Source organism: Triticum urartu, unplaced genomic scaffold (assembly GCF_056163025.1).
Source record: "Triticum urartu cultivar PI428250 unplaced genomic scaffold, HENAU_Tu73 scaffold1, whole genome shotgun sequence".
In the NCBI taxonomy this organism is placed as follows: domain Eukaryota; kingdom Viridiplantae; phylum Streptophyta; class Magnoliopsida; order Poales; family Poaceae; genus Triticum; species Triticum urartu.
In genome coordinates this window covers 950844-959514 of record NW_028259461.1, presented here as the reverse complement: position 1 = coordinate 959514, position 8671 = coordinate 950844, and positions in this window count along the sequence as shown.

Genomic DNA, 8671 nt, shown 5'->3' with positions numbered 1-8671 from the left:
TTAAAGCGCCCAACTCATAATTGGTAAATTTGCGGGTTCAATTCCTGCTGGATGCACACGAACGGGAACATTCCATAAGTCTATTGGAACTGGCTCTCTATCCATGGAATCTCATCCATCATCCATACATAACGAATTGGTATGGTATATTCATACCATAACATAAGAACAATAAGAACTCGAATTCTTATCGATACTGGAACTCAGAGCATAGGAGGGAAAGTCGATTTATGGATGGAATCAAATACGCAGTATTTACAGAAAAAAGTCTTCGTTTATTGGGAAAGAATCAATATACTTTTAATGTCGAATCGGGATTCACTAAGACAGAAATAAAGCATTGGGTCGAACTCTTCTTTGGTGTTAAGGTGGTAGCTGTGAATAGCCATCGACTACCTGGAAAAGGTAGAAGAATAGGACCTATTCTGGGCCATACAATGCATTACAGACGTATGATCATTACCCTTCAACCGGGTTATTCTATTCCACATCTAGATAGAGAAAAAAACTAAAGGAGAATACTTAATAATACGGCGAAACATTTATACAAAACACCTATCCCGAGCACACGCAAGGGAACCGTAGACAGGCAAGTGAAATCCAATCCACGAAATAATTTGATCCATGGACGGCACCGTTGTGGTAAAGGTCGTAATTCCAGAGGAATCATTACCGCAAGGCATAGAGGGGGAGGTCATAAGCGCCTATACCGTAAAATAGATTTTCGACGGAATCAAAAAGACATATCTGGTAGAATCGTAACCATAGAATACGACCCTAATCGAAATGCATACATTTGTCTCATACACTATGGGGATGGTGAGAAGAGATATATTTTACATCCCAGAGGGGCTATAATTGGAGATACTATTGTTTCTGGTACAAAAGTTCCTATATCAATGGGAAATGCCCTACCTTTGAGTGCGGTTTGAACTATTGATTTACGTAATTGGAAGTAACCAATTAGGTTTACGACGAAACCTAGAAATCGATCACTGATCCAATTTGACTACCTCTACGGGATAGACCTCAACAGAAAACTGTTGAGTAACGGCAGCAAGTGATTGAGTTCAGTAGTTCCTCATAGAAAATTATTGGCTCTAGAGATATGGTAATATGGAGAAGACAAAATTGTTTGAAGCACGCACAGAACCGGAAGCGCCCCTTGTTTCAAAGAGAGGAGGACGGGTTATTCACATTTAATTTGATGGTCAGAGGCAAATTGAAAGCTAAGCAGTGGTAATTAAGACCCCCGGGGGAAAATAGGGATGTCTCCTACGTTACCCATAATATGTGGAAGTATCGACGTAATTTCATAGAGTCATTCGATCTGAATGCTACATGAAGAACATAAGCCAGATGACGGAACGCAGAGACCTAGGATGTAGAAGATCATAACATGAGCGATTCGGCAGATTTGGATTCCTTTCCTATATATCCACTCATGTGGTACTTCATCATATGATTCATATAAGATCCATCTGTCTAGAGATCGTCATATACATCTAGAAAGCCGTATGCTTTGGAAGAAGCTTGTACAGTTTGGGAAGGGGTTTTTTGAGAGAAAAGAAGAATCTACTTCAACCGATATGCCCTTAGGCACGGCCATGCATAACATAGAAATCACACGTGGAAGGGGTGGGCAATTAGCTAGAGCAGCAGGTGCTGTAGCGAAACTCATTGCAAAAGAGGGTAAATCGGCCACTTTAAGATTACCATCTGGGGAGGTCCGTTTAGTATCCCAAAACTGCTTAGCAACAGTCGGACAAGTGGGTAATGTTGGGGTGAACCAAAAAAGTTTGGGTAGAGCCGGATCTAAGTGTTGGCTAGGTAAACGCCCCGTAGTAAGAGGGGTAGTTATGAACCCTGTGGACCACCCCCATGGGGGGCGGTGAAGGGAAAGCTCCCATTGGTAGAAAAAAACCCACAACCCCTTGGGGTTATCCTGCGCTTGGAAGAAGAACTAGGAAAAGGAAAAAATATAGCGATAGTTTTATTCTTCGTCGCCGTAAGTAAATACGTAACTAGGAATATGGAAAATTGCATTTTTGGAATTTGCAATAATGCGATGGGCGAACGACGGGAATTGAACCCGCGCATGGTGGATTCACAATCCACTGCCTTGATCCACTTGGCTACATCCGCCCCTTATCCAGCTAAAGGATTTTTTTCTTTTTTCCATTGATCATTATTCTATTTATTCTGACCTCCGTACTTCGATCGAGATATTGGACATAGAATGCCACTCTTTAAAAAGGAAAAAAGGAGTAATCAGCTGTGACACGAAAAAAAACGAATCCTTTTGTAGCTCATCATTTATTGGCAAAGATAGAAAAGGTCAATATGAAGGAGGAGAAAGAAACAATAGTAACGTGGTCCCGGGCATCTAGCATTCTACCCACAATGGTTGGCCATACAATCGCGATTCATAATGGAAAGGAACATATACCTATTTACATAACAAATCCTATGGTAGGTCGCAAATTGGGGGAATTCGTGCCTACTCGGCATTTCACGAGTTATGAAAATGCAAGAAAGGATACTAAATCTCGTCGTTAACTGAATTCTGAATAGAAAGATTAAGAAGAAAAAAAGATTCAAAATAAAGTAAAGGTAGGCGGGGAATAACCTTATTTATGACAAGTTTCAAACTAGTAAAGTATATCCCTAGGATAAAGAAGAAGAAAAGTGGGCTAAGGAAACTCGCAAGGAAAGTTCCAACCGATCGTCTACTTAAGTTCGAGAGAGTTTTCAAAGCACAAAAACGTATCCCTATGTCTGTTTTCAAAGCACAAAGAGTTCTTGACGAGATTCGCTGGCGTTACTACGAGGAAACTGTTATGATACTGAACCTCATGCCCTATCGAGCATCTTATCCCATCTTAAAGTTGGTTTATTCGGCAGCCGCAAATGCTACTCATTATAGGGATTTCGACAAAGCGAATTTATTTATTACTAAAGCCGAAGTCAGTAGGAGTACTATTATGAAGAAATTCAGACCTCGAGCTCGAGGACGTAGTTTCCCCATAAAAAAAAGCATGTGTCATATAACAATTGTACTAAATATAGTAAAGAAATCTAAATAACCTTTAGATCCATCTAAGATTTCGATTCCCAGTAAAAAAAATATAGAATAGAAAAATATGGGACAAAAAATAAATCCACTCGGTTTCAGACTTGGTACAACCCAAAAACACCATTCCTTTTGGTTCGCACAACCAAAAAATTATTCTGAAGGTCTACAGGAAGATAAAAAAATAAGGGATTGTATCAAGAACTATATACAAAAGAATAGGAAAAAGGGCTCGAATAGAAAAATAGAATCAGACTCAAGTTCCGAAGTAATTACACATAATAGAAAAATGGACTCAGGTTCAAGTTCCGAAGTAATTACACATATAGAAATCCAAAAAGAAATCGATACGATCCACGTCATAATCCATATTGGATTCCCAAATTTATTAAAGAAAAAAGGAGCAATCGAAGAATTAGAGAAAGATCTACAAAAGGAAATTAACTCTGTAAACCAGAGATTTAATATTTCTATCGAAAAAGTTAAAGAACCTTATAGACAGCCTAACATTCTTGCAGAATATATAGCTTTCCAATTAAAAAATAGAGTTTCATTCCGAAAGGCAATGAAAAAAGCCATTGAATTAACTAAAAAAGCAGATATAAGGGGAGTAAAAGTAAAAATTGCGGGTCGTCTCGGAGGAAAAGAAATTGCACGCGCCGAATCTATTAAAAAGGGTAGACTTCCCCTCCAAACAATTCGCGCTAAAATTGATTATTGCTGCTATCCAATTCGGACTATCTATGGAGTATTAGGTGTAAAAATTTGGATATTCGTAGACGAAGAATAAGTAATCTTGTCTTCGGATTCTGTCCATTGATAGAATAAAAAATGACAAGAGACTTTTTTCCTGAAATCCCTGCAAAAGAAGAAATTATACCTCTTTCTATAAGATTTAATGAAAATTGATAAATCATTTAATATAATTGCTATGCTTAGTGTGTGACTCGTTATTTTTTTCTTTTTTTTAAGAAAAAAACTTAGTAATTATAGAAAATTAACTAATAACCAACCTATTGCTTCGTATTGTCGAGATCCTAACTAAGAAACAGTCACTATATGAATAAATACCTCTATCATAACATAAATGAGTAGATGTGTCATATAGTTGTAGCAACTGCAATTTTTTCTCTAAAAAAGAAAAGGGATTCTAGGTTGTGAAGCAAAACTAAAGGGATGTGGATAAAGGGAGGGATGATAGAAAGAAGGAAGAGGAAATAAATAAGATATAGGATTCCACTATGTATGGTCTATGAATTACATCATAAAAGGCAATGTGATAAAGCATCAATATAATAAAAATAATAGAGAATTAAAAATTGTAACTTGAAACAAGAACTACAAATTTAAAGCAATAATAAAGAGCCGCCCGGGTTAATAAAACTGAGAAAATTAACTCGGAAAGAAATTTTTTGGAAGCTCCGTTGCGGGATTCAGACCTAACCATTCAAGGAGAAGCAGTGGGAACGACAGAACCTATGATTCCATAGGATTTTATTGAAAAGAATCCTAACACTTCATTGGGTGGGATGGCGGAACAAACCAAAAAAATTGTCTTATTTGGTAAGTTTATAAATTAACAAATAAGACAGGAAAGAGTAAATATTCGCCCGCGAAATTCTTATTGAATTAGAATACTTTACCGCGATTCAATAAGAGTAAAAATAAGGATTTTTTTAAGAAGGATTACATTATCTATAAATATAGAATTTAGATAAATATACACACACATCTGGATATATTCTAGATCTTCTTTTTTGACTATATATTATATTTTTCTGTTTTAACAAATTCAATATAAAAAAAACCGAACTTTTTCTATTATCTATTAATGTGTATCTATCCGTACAGTAATATTTTGGAATATTATGAATTAGAGAAATTTACATGCTTTCTGATTCCATTCGCGAGGAGCTGGATGAGAAGAAACTCTCATGTCCAGTTTTGCAGTAGAGATGGAACTAAGAAAGAGAACCATCGACTATAACCCCAAAAGAACCAGATTTCGCAAACAACATAGAGGAAGAATGAAAGGAAAATCCTGCCGAGGCAATCGTATTTGTTTTGGTAGATATGCTCTTCAAGCACTTGAACCCGCTTGGATCACGGCGAGACAGATAGAAGCAGGACGAAGAGCAATAACACGATATGCACGTCGTGGTGGAAAAATATGGGTACGTATATTTCCCGACAAACCGGTTACACTAAGACCCACGGAAACACGTATGGGCTCGGGAAAGGGGTCCCCCGAATATTGGGTATCCGTTGTTAAACCTGGTCGTATACTTTATGAAATGGGGGGAGTATCTGAAACTGTAGCTAGAGCAGCTATCTCCATAGCTGCCAGTAAAATGCCCATACGAAGTCAATTTATTCGATTAGAGATATAGAACCCTAAAAGGGGTATGGGAAGATAAAAAAAAATGCTCGGTTTTTCTTTCTGGAAAGACAATATTTCTTTCATCCTTTTGCATTGAAATAACAAATTGAAATCAAAATAATATGATTCAACCTCAGACCCTTTTAAATGTAGCAGATAATAGTGGAGCTCGAAAATTGATGTGTATTCGAGTCATAGGAGCTGCTGGTAATCAGCGATATGCTCGTATTGGTGATGTTATTGTTGCTGTAATCAAAGACGCATTGCCCCAAATGCCTCTAGAAAGATCCGAAGTAATTCGAGCTGTAATTGTACGTACATGTAAAGAGTTCAAATGCGAAGACGGTATAATAATCCGCTATGATGACAATGCTGCGGTTATAATTGATCAAAAAGGCAATCCAAAAGGAACTCGAGTTTTTGGCGCGATTGCCGAGGAATTGAGAGAATTGAATTTTACCAAAATAGTTTCATTAGCTCCTGAAGTATTATAAATACTAGTAGGCGAAATTGAGACCAAAGAATTAATTTAGTAGATTGTGTTTTACGTATATGTTTTAAAATCCAAAATGAAAAAAAAAAAAAGAAAACATGTTGATTATAGAAAAATTAGGAGGAACCTAGAATTAGAGTCTTATGGGCAAGGACACTATTGCTGATTTACTAACCTCTATAAGAAATGCGGACATGAATAAAAAAGGAACAGTTCGAGTAGTATCTACAAATATTACCGAAAACATTGTTAAAATACTTCTACGAGAGGGTTTTATTGAAAGTGTTCGGAACATCAGGAACGTAACAGATATTTCTTGGTTTCAACTTTGCGACATCAAAAGAGAAAGACTATAAAAGGAATATATAGAACAAGAACCTTTTTAAAGCGTATCAGCCGACCCGGCTTACGAATTTATACCAACTATCAAGGAATTCCTAAAGTTTTGGGTGGAATGGGAATTGCTATTCTTTCTACTTCTCGAGGAATAATGACAGATCGAGAAGCTCGACTAAACAGAATTGGGGGAGAAGTCTTATGTTATATATGGTAATCGCCCCGCCTATAGTGCTCGAATTCTATCTCGCCCTTCCTATTTTTAAAATAAAAATAGAAAAATAGGAGAAAAAAAATATGACAGAAAAAAAAAATAGGAGAGAAAAAAAAAACCCGAGAGAAGCAAAAGTAACTTTCGAAGGTTTAGTTACGGAAGCCCTACCCAATGGAATGTTCCGCGTTCGGCTAGAGAATGACACCATCATCCTAGGCTATATTTCAGGAAAGATACGGTCTAGTTCTATACGAATACTGATGGGGGATAGGGTCAAAATTGAAGTAAGTCGTTATGATTCAAGCAAGGGACGTATAATTTATAGACTTCCCCATAAGGATTCGAAGCGTATCGAAGACTCGAAGGATAGCGAAGATTTGAAGGATAGCGAAGATTTGAAGGATACCAAAGATTCAAAGGATTAGGTTTTTCTTTTTTTTTCTAGGGTAATAAATTCTAAGTTCTAAAATTCAAGCGAAGAGACTTATTTTTTCCAAAAGATTAGATTCATAGTTTAAAAAAGGATACGGAAATATGAAAATAAGAGCTTCCGTTCGTAAAATTTGTACAAAATGTCGACTGATTCGTAGGCGTGGACGAATTAGAGTCATTTGCTCTAATCCGAAGCATAAACAAAGACAGGGGTAATCTTTCGAAAAAGAACTTTACTTTCTAAAAAGTAAAAAAAAGTACCCGCGGAAATGTTCCAATTCCAAATAAAATAATTTCATTTAAAATAATTAAAGTAAAGGGTTTATTTTACCCTGAAACGGATATCTTTGTATCTTTTTTTCTTTTTTTTATTTCTAACTCATATTTATGAGATAATAAAATATGGCAAAAGCTATACCAAAAATTGGTTCACGTAAGAAAGTGCGTATTGGTTTACGTAGGAATGCACGTTTTAGTTTACGGAAGAGTGCACGTAGAATAACAAAAGGGGTTATTCATGTTCAAGCTAGTTTCAACAATACCATTATAACTGTTACAGACCCACAAGGTCGGGTGGTTTTTTGGTCCTCGGCCGGTACTTGTGGATTCAAAAGCTCAAGAAAAGCATCACCCTATGCTGGTCAAAGAACAGCAGTAGATGCTATTCGTACAGTAGGTTTGCAACGAGCAGAAGTTATGGTAAAGGGCGCTGGTAGTGGAAGAGATGCCGCATTACGAGCCATTGCTAAAAGTGGTGTGCGATTAAGTTGTATACGCGATGTAACACCTATGCCGCATAATGGATGTCGACCGCCTAAAAAAAGACGTCTGTAAAAGAATTAACCCGCTTTCAACTTTCATTTCAAGAGAAATAAACGATTCAATGATAAAATAATAATACTAGTCTATTATGGTTCGAGAGGAGGTAGCAGGATCCACTCAAACACTACAGTGGAAGTGTGTTGAATCAAGAGTAGATAGTAAGCGCCTTTATTATGGTCGTTTCATTCTGTCCCCGCTTAGAAAAGGTCAAGCGGACACCGTCGGTATTGCCTTGCGAAGAGCTTTACTTGGAGAAATAGAAGGAACATGTATCACACGTGCAAAATTTGGGAGCGTGCCGCACGAGTATTCTACAATAGCAGGTATTGAAGAATCCGTACAAGAAATTTTACTAAATTTGAAAGAAATTGTATTGAGAAGTAATCTCTATGGAGTTAGAGACGCATCCATTTGCGTCAAAGGTCCTAGATACATAACTGCTCAAGATATCATCTTACCGCCTTCCGTAGAAATCGTTGATACGGCACAACCTATAGCTAACTTGACAGAGCCCATTGATTTCTGTATTGATTTACAGATCAAGAGAGATCGTGGATATCAGACAGAACTCAGAAAGAACTATCAAGATGGAAGTTATCCTATAGATGCTGTATCCATGCCTGTTCGAAATGTGAATTATAGTATTTTTTCTTGTGGGAATGGAAATGAAAAACACGAGATACTTTTTCTAGAAATATGGACTAATGGAAGTTTAACCCCTAAGGAAGCACTTTATGAGGCTTCTCGTAATTTGATTGATTTATTTCTTCCTTTTCTACACGCGGAGGAAGAGGGCGCTAGTTTCGAAGAAAATAAAAACAGGTTTACTCCACCCCTTTTTACTTTTCAAAAAAGATTAACTAATCTAAAGAAAAACAAAAAAGGAATTCCATTGAATTGTATTTTTATTGATCAATTAGA